Genomic DNA, 8,695 nt, shown 5'->3' with positions numbered 1-8,695 from the left:
CGTCAGGCACAATCCGGTGAGTTTTGAAAAAAAAGATCCGTTTTTTTCTGCTGGATCCATTTTTTCTCATAATTGTATTAGCACCGAATTGCGCATGATGGACACAAGTTTCATCCGGTTTTTGCTGGATCCATCAAAAAAGCTGTTTCCGCCAGACAGAAAACACATACAGAGGAAAGGTTTTTCTGTCCGGCGAAAAAGCGCACAGCAACGGATCCGGCGAAAATCGTATGAAACTGAGATGTGAAATGATAAATCCGGCTTCCGAATTCGCTTTTTCATGCATGTTTCCATTCAAATCATGCACATTTTACGTTTATTTATTTAAAAAAATTGCATCAAAATCGCGCAAAAATCGCACCAAAAAATTCATCAAAACTGCACCAAAAACCGCCCCAAAAACTGCCCCCAAACTGCATAAAAACTGCTTCAAAAACTGCATCAGGGTAAGTTCACATGTAGAATGGTCCACTGCGGATTTTTCCGCAGCAGATTTGATAATTCCACAGGGCAAAAACACTGCGCTTTTCCTGCAGATTTATCGTGGATTTACCGCGGATTTACCTCGGTTTTTGTGCGGATTCCACTGTTGTTTTACACCTGCGGTTTTCTATTATGGAGCAGGTGTAAAACTGCTGCAGATTCCACACAAAGAATTGACATGCTGTGGAATGTAAACCGCTGCGTTTCCGCGCGTTGTTTTCCGCAGCATGTGCACTGCGGATTGCGTTTCCCATAGGTTTACATTGTACTGTAAACACATGGGAAACTGCTGCACAGCCTCATAACTGCACCAAAAACTGCATCAAAACTGCATCAAAAACCGCACCAAAAAGTGCATCAAAACTGAACCAAAACTGCATCAAAACCTGCATCAAAAACTGGTGCAGTTTTGATGCAGTTTTTGGTGAGGTTTTTGATGCAGTTTTGGTGCAGTTTTTGGTGCAGTTATGATGCAGTTTTTGATGCAGTATTGGTGCAGTTTTGGGTGTGGTTTTTGCGCGGTTTTGATGCAGTTTTTGGAAATAAATAAATAAACGGAAAATGTGCATGATTTGAATGGAAACATGCATGTAAAAATGGATTTAGAAGCCAGATTCATCATTTCACATCTCAGTTTCATACGTTTTTCGCCGGATCCGTTGCTGTGCGTTTTTTCGCTGGACAGAAAAAACGTTCCTCTATATGTGTTTTCCATCCAGCGCAAACAGCATTTTTGACGGACTCGGCAAAAAACAGATGAAACGTATGGCCATCAGGCGCAATCCAGCGCTAATACAACTTTATGGGGAAAAACGGATCCAGCAGAAAAAAAAACTGATCGTTTTTTTCAAAACTCGCCAGATTGTGCCTGATGGCAAAAACCTGATGTGTGAAATTAGCCAGATAGATATATGGATAGAAACATCTATAGATATATCTATAGATAGATATATCCATAGTTAGGCCGATGTTGATAAATGAACATAAAGAAAAAAATGGGAAAAAACAGCATGGGCTCCCGCACAATTTTTTTGTGCCAGAGGGGGAAAGCCGATGGCTATTTGTAGCCTGTGAAGGGGGTAATACCCATGGCCCCTCCCAGGCTATGAATATCAGCCCGCAGCTGTCTGCGTAGCCTTTACTGGCTATTAAAATAGGGGGACCCCAAAAATAAATGACATGGGGTCCCCCTATATTTTATAGCCAGAAAGGCTACGCAGACAGCTGCGGGCTGATATTCATAGCCTAGATTCATAGCCTAGAGAGGGGCCATGGATATTGGCCCCCCCAGCTACAAATACCAGTCTGTAAGATGCGCCAATTCCGGCACTTAGCCCCTCTCTTCCCACTCTTGTGTAGTGGTGGGATATGGGGTAATAAGGGGTTAATGTCACCTTGCTATTGTAAGGTGACATTAAGCCGGGTTAATAATGGAGAGGCGTCAATAAGATGCCTATCCATTATTAATCATACAGTAGTGAAAGAGTTAAAAAAAATAAAGACACAGCCAGAAAAAAGTATTTTAATATTCTTAATTTAACCATACTTACCATACTTTAGCGCCTGCAAAAAACGTAAAATAATAAACCGTATACTACCTGTCTGCCGTAGTCCAATTAATAACGAGTGTCCCACGACGATCTTCCCTATAGAACAGTGACATCGGGTGATGTCACTGCTCTATAGGACCTTCAGTGACACACTGACAGGAGATAATGGCTCCTGCAGTGCATCACTGAGAGGTTAATATAGTTCGCTGGTCTCACTTTATGGCAAAAGCTGCGTGGGAACTTTCTCACACAGCAATGCCAAAAGTGAGACTAGGGACTATTTTTTTACAGTGGCGGAGGAATACAGTGCGGAAGGATACCTTCCTCCCATCATTGTATTCTTGGGGCCCCTAGAGAGCGGTCACATCAGCTGATGCTGCTGTTTTCCATGGGAGATCGTCGTTGGACACTCGTGGATTTCTGCTGATCAGGAAGTATATTGTTTGTTTGTTATTTTAATATTTTTTACAGATGACACTGGCTTTGGGGAACAAAGTGACAAGTGATGGTGAGTATGCACTCTGTTATATGTACTGTATGTTTATATGTATGTATTGTATGTAATGTATAGTATGTAGTATGTGTGTAGTATGTATGTAGTATGTTTTACGTATGTAGTATGTATGTAATTTGTATGTATGTAGTATGTATGCATGTGGTATGTTGTATGCATGTTGTATGTATGCAGTATGTTGTATGTATGTTGTATGTATGTATGTATGTAGTATATAGTATGTTGTATGAATGTGTGTTGTATGTATGTAGTATGTATGTTTGTGTTTTTTCTTTTGTTTACATTCAACACATTTGCCGGATGATGGGACTACTACTGTTCCATCATTGGCTAATGTGTCAATCACTGTCATTGTAGCAGGCATAGCCCGATGGGACTTGTAGTCCCATCAGACGATGCCTGCACACTGACACAAAGATCCCCGCGAGGCCCTTAAGACCCCGGCAGGCCCGCACAGACCCCCGAGAGGCCCGTAGAGGCCCCGGCAGGCCCGCACAGACACCTGAGAGGCCCGTACAGGCCCCGGCAGGCGCGCACAGACCCCTGAGAGGCTGTACAGGCCCCGGCAGGCCCGCACAGACGCCTGAGAGGCCCGTACCGACCCCACCCGCACACACAGACACTCACAGTCTCCGCCCACGCACCTCCCACACTTTTCTCCCTCCCGAACTGGATGTGCAGGGAAAGAAAGGGTTAATTTTCATTCCGATATTTGTGTCCCATTGACTTGCATTGGTTTCCGGTATCGGAATCGGCGATACCCGATATTTTTGGGGTATCAGTCCGATCCAATCCGATCTGATATTTCCCGATATCAGAAGGTATCGCTCAACACTACTAATAAGCATAGATACATTTATTTTTAGTTTGCAGCAAAGTCCCATGGATAATGCTATAAGATCAAGAACAGTGATGCAGAAAAACTGGCATTTATTTAGTGAGGATGCTGACCTAAAAGAAATAACAGTTAAATAGATCAATCCCAAAAGGTAACTATAGATGTGGACATGTCAGTTTTGTACTTTTCAACATTGCAAAATTTTTATTAAGATGAGTGAAGTCACCCAGAAAGTTAAACAGGTTTCTAACTTGCAAAATACAGATTGTAAGTATACACATGTGGTCAAAATTTGAAAAGCAATGTCTGACTTTCATTTGTCCATTTTCATAGATTTTTAATTTATTATTACTTTTGTCAGATTCAAGTTATTTCTGTGACCAATGTGGGTTTTTCTGTCATTAAAACTATTAGGAGAATGTACCAAAAGTTTAGGCATCACCTTAAATCGAGACTGTGGTAGTAGTCACTCAGCTGATTCAACACATGGTTGAAGCCCATAATTGTGACCTTACAGTATTGATATTTGCTGGATTAGAATGAGGAAATGCCCCCTAAATTGGAAGAGATAAACAAAAAATCTTATTACCTAATGAAGCACTTGGATAATAGGAACAGATGCAAAGGGACATTATTCTTTAAATGGGTTTTGCCTGAAGAAAGTACATTTTAATTAAAGGGAACCTGTCACCTGAATTTGGCAGGACCGGTTTTTGGTCATATGGGCGGAGTTTTTGGGTGTTTGATTCTATGTCCTTCGTACTACACGCCTGCGCAAGGCAAGATTGCCTTGCGCAGGCGTGTACTACGGAGGACAAAGAATGAACTTCAATCCAATATTGCGGCCAGCATGCAGCCAGCGGGTAAGGAAAGGGTGAATCAAACACCCGAAAACTCCGCCCATATGACCAAAAACCGGTCCCGCCAAATTCAGGTAACAGGTTCCCTTTAATAGATCAATGAATAATATTCCACAATTGGATGTGCTAAAAAATGTTCCTGTACATAGATAATTCTTATAAATGTGCCCCTGCAGTGTACTGTGTAATTGCTAAGTCTGACTGTACAGGAACCTAGTCTGATTATACCACATCTCCTGGCCAGGGAACGATTGTCATGAGGGTTTTACGTCCCCTTGGAAGACTTGGGGTTAGATGGTCACGTCGGGGAATAAATCACAATCCTCTTTAGAGATGGTGTAATTCATGTCCTAATTTAAATGGATTTCCCGTTCATTCAGTGCTGAGAGGGTTAAGGCCTCTTCCCTTGCTGACTGAGACCATACAGCCTGGTTGTTCTCAGCTGCAACTGCTTATCCTTTGCTTCCTCTATATACAGGCTCTGGGCATTTACTTCCTGCCAGTGAAAGATTTGTCTTCCTGTGCTGCGTGCTAAAGCTAAGTAGTGGAATTTGGAGAGTTCTGTAGTTTGCTGTCCCATGCTTCATGGGGTGGTGGAGGGAACAGATTAGGGTTTAACAGGAGCATATTAAGGTCAGAGACCTGCGCCTCACTACCTTCAAGACTACACTCAGGACAGGGATGGTTAGGATCCTAGCTTCACGGACATTTGAGGCTCCTGTTCTTTACGGAAATCTGCCACAGCATGACAACGATGCAAAAGAAAGTGTACAGATATTACAGCATGGGTTCGACTATTAACATGTATGCTATTGTTTGATATGATATGTCAAATATTTTTTACTTTTTGTGTAAGTGCCCTTCTGTGCCACCATTTACCTACTTGAGTTGTCAATAATGGTATTTTATTTAAGTTTCAAATACATTGTCTGCTATTGACCTTTTATTTGGGTTTTTCTCGTTATTGTTTTTATGGTATTCCAATTGGTCATATGACTTTGTTCGCAGGCATATATAAATATATGCATTGTGACCTAGATTTAACTTTATATTTTCACACTTCCTGTATTTTTCGGACTATAAGGGGCACCCTTATATGCCTTATATGTCTTATAGTCAGAATGTACAGTGCCTTGCGAAAGTATTCGGCCCCCTGGAACTTTTCAATCTTTTCCCCACATATCTTGCTTCAAACATAAAGATGCCAAATGTAAATTATTGGTGCAGAATCAGCAACAAGTGGAACACAATTGTGAAGTTGAATGAAATTTATTGGTTATTTTAAATTTTTGTGGAAATTAAAAAATTGACAAGTGGAGCATGCCATATTATTCGGCCCCTTTAACTTAATACTTTGCTGTGTCACCTTTTGCTGTGATTACAGCTGCAAGTCGCTTGGGGTATGTCTCTATCAGTTTTGTACATCGAGAGACTGAAATTTTTGCCCATTCTTCCTTGGCAAACAGCTCAAGCTCAGTGAGGTTTGATGGAGATAGTTTGTGAACTGCAGTTTTCAGCTCTTTCCACAGATTCTCGATTGGATTGAGGTCTGGACATTGACTTGACCATTCTAACACCTGGATATGTTTATTTGTGAACCATTCCATTGTAGATTTTGCTTTGTGTTTGGGATCATTGTCTTGTTAGAAAACAAATCTTCGTCCCAGTCTCTGGTCTTTTGCAGACTCCAACAGGTTTTCTTCAAGAATGGTCCTGTGTTTGGCTCCATCCATCTTCCCATCAATTTTAACCATCTTCAATGTCCCTGCTGAAGAAAGCAGGCCCAAACCATGATGCTGCCACCACCATGTTTGACAGTGGGGATGGTGTGTTCAGGGTGATGAGCTGTGTTGCCTTTATGCCAAACATATTGTTTGGCATTCTTGCCAAAAAGTTTGATTTTGGTTTCATCTGACTAGAGCACCTTCTTCCACATGTTTGGTGTGTTTCCTAGGTGGCTTGTTGCAAACTTTAAATGACACCTTTTATGGATATCTTTGAGAAATGGCTTTCTTCTTGCCACTCTTCCATAAAGGCCAGATTTATGCAGTGTACAACTTATTGTTGTCCTATGGACAGACTGTCCCACCTCAGCTGTAGATCTCTGCAGTTCATCCAGAGTGATCATGGGCCACTTGGCTGCATCTCTGATCGGTCTTCTCTTTGTTTGAGATGAAAGTTTAGAGGGACGGCCGGGTCTTGGTAGATTTACAGTGGTATGATACTTTTCCATTTCAATACGATCGCTTGCACAGTGCTCCTTGGGATGTTTAAAGTTTTGGAAATCATTTTGTATCCAAATCCAGCTTTAAGCTTCTCTGTGCTTCAAACAGAACCCTGAGACTATCACAGGGCAGGTGCATTTATACGGAGACTTGATTACACACAGGTGGATTATATTTATCATCATTAGGCATTTAGGACAACATTAGATCATTCAGAGATCCACAATGAACTTAACAGTATAGGGGCTGAATAATATCTCACGCCCCACTTTTCAGTTTTTGAATTTCCAAAAAAATGTAAAATAACCAATAAATTTCGTTCAACTTCACAATTGTGTTCCACTTGTTGTTGATTCTTCACCAAAAATTTACATTTGGTATCTTTATGTTTGAAGCATGATATGTGGGAAAAGGTTGAAAAATTCCAGAGGGCTGAATACTTTCGCAAGGAACTGTAGCATAACAGTAGGGTTGCGGCAGTGGTGGAGTGGGATCATTGGAAGCAGAATCCCTTCCTCAGGAAGCCAGTGGGGGCAGAAGCGGTGTGATGCTACTGGTATCTATGGTCAGGTGGAGCGGAGTGGTTTGCTTTCCCGTCAGCTATTTACTTAAACCTGTGAGCTGCCGAAGGTGGTTCATGTACAAATTGGGATTTCTGCCCTCCTGATTGAGTTCTCAGGGTGCCAAGATCTTATTCTGCGCATGCGCCACCTCTGGTGGCCTCTGGATTCAGGAAAATGGTCAGTGGGAAAGCAGTATGCTCCGTTCTACTTCGTAGCCAACACTAGGCCCGCAGCATCACACTGCTGGGGCATCCACTTCTCCCACCGAGGGGCACTGCCCCACTTCTTCCGCTGATGAATTCCTGAGGAAGGAACCATGCCTCCTGTGACTGCTCCACTGCCACTACCCACCAGGCACACAAAATAGTTAATAATTTCCCACATGTCTACTTCACATCAGCATCATTTTTTAAACATATTTTTTTTGTTAGAATTTTAGAAGCGTTAAAATTTTATTAGAATATTTAAATTTTTACCCAAAAAATTTACAAGACCTATTTTTTAGGGACTGCATCACATTTGAAGAGACTTTGAGGAGATATATGACAGAAAATACCCAAAAGTGACAACATTTTACAAACTGGACCCCTCAAAGTGCACAAATTCACATTAAAGATCTATATGAACCCTTTACATGCATCATAGGAATTAAAACAATGTAGAAGGGAAAAAAATGAAAATGTTATTTGTTTTTGCAAAAATTTGGCATTAGCCCCCAGTTTTTGGCTGAAATAAATTGTGGACACCATGTCGTGTTTGTAGAGCACCTGATGTGCCTATACAGTGGAAACCCTGCACAAGTGACCTATTTTGAAACTTCACCCCTCAAGGAATTTATCTAGAGGTGTGGTGAAAATCTCAAACCTATAGGTGCTTCACAGAATTTTGAAACATTGGACCTTGAAATTAAAAATGACAATTTTTCTCCAAGAAATTTGTTTTAGCCCTCAAAATTAAAAGTTTACCAAAGGTAAAAGGAGAAAATGGACAGCATTATATATTTTTTTAGCAATTCTTCCTGAGTAAAGGCATGCCTTATGTGTAGTCATAACATATATGCTTCAAGCCCTGCCATGTGTCCTGTTTGGGCACATGGTAGGGCTTGGAAGAGAAGGAGCACTATTTGATTTTTGGAGTGCACAATTGTCTGAAATAGATTGCGGATTCCATGTTGCATTTTGAGAGTCAGCAAGATTTCAAAATCGCAGAAACCCCCCACAAGTGACCCCATTTTGGAAACTACACCTGTCGAAGAACACCTATAGGGGTATAGTGAGGATTTTATCTTCACAATTTACACAATAGTAGAACATTAGGCTGTGAAAATGAAAAAATAATTTTATTGCACTAAAATGTTTTAAAGGCTTAAAGGAAGACCACAAAATTTGTTATGCAATGTCTACTGAGTACGGCAATACCACGTATATGGTTGTAAACTACATTTTAGGCACAGTGCAAAGCTCAGAAGGGAAGCACCATCTCAGAGTGCAGATTTTCCTGTAATGGTTGCTAGTGCCATTCATGAGACATGTGATATTGCATAAGCAGATAGACTTAGACAGAGCCTATTGTTAGTTCTACCTGGCCACAGTACCTGGCACATAAGGAGGTCAACATCTGATTTTTATTGCTTGCTATGAGTTAATATAAAAGTTTTTTTTG

Source organism: Ranitomeya imitator, chromosome 1, assembly GCF_032444005.1.
Source record: "Ranitomeya imitator isolate aRanImi1 chromosome 1, aRanImi1.pri, whole genome shotgun sequence".
NCBI lineage: Eukaryota > Metazoa > Chordata > Amphibia > Anura > Dendrobatidae > Ranitomeya > Ranitomeya imitator.
The sequence above is the reverse complement of the archived record's forward strand: the minus strand, read 5'-3'. Positions refer to the sequence as shown.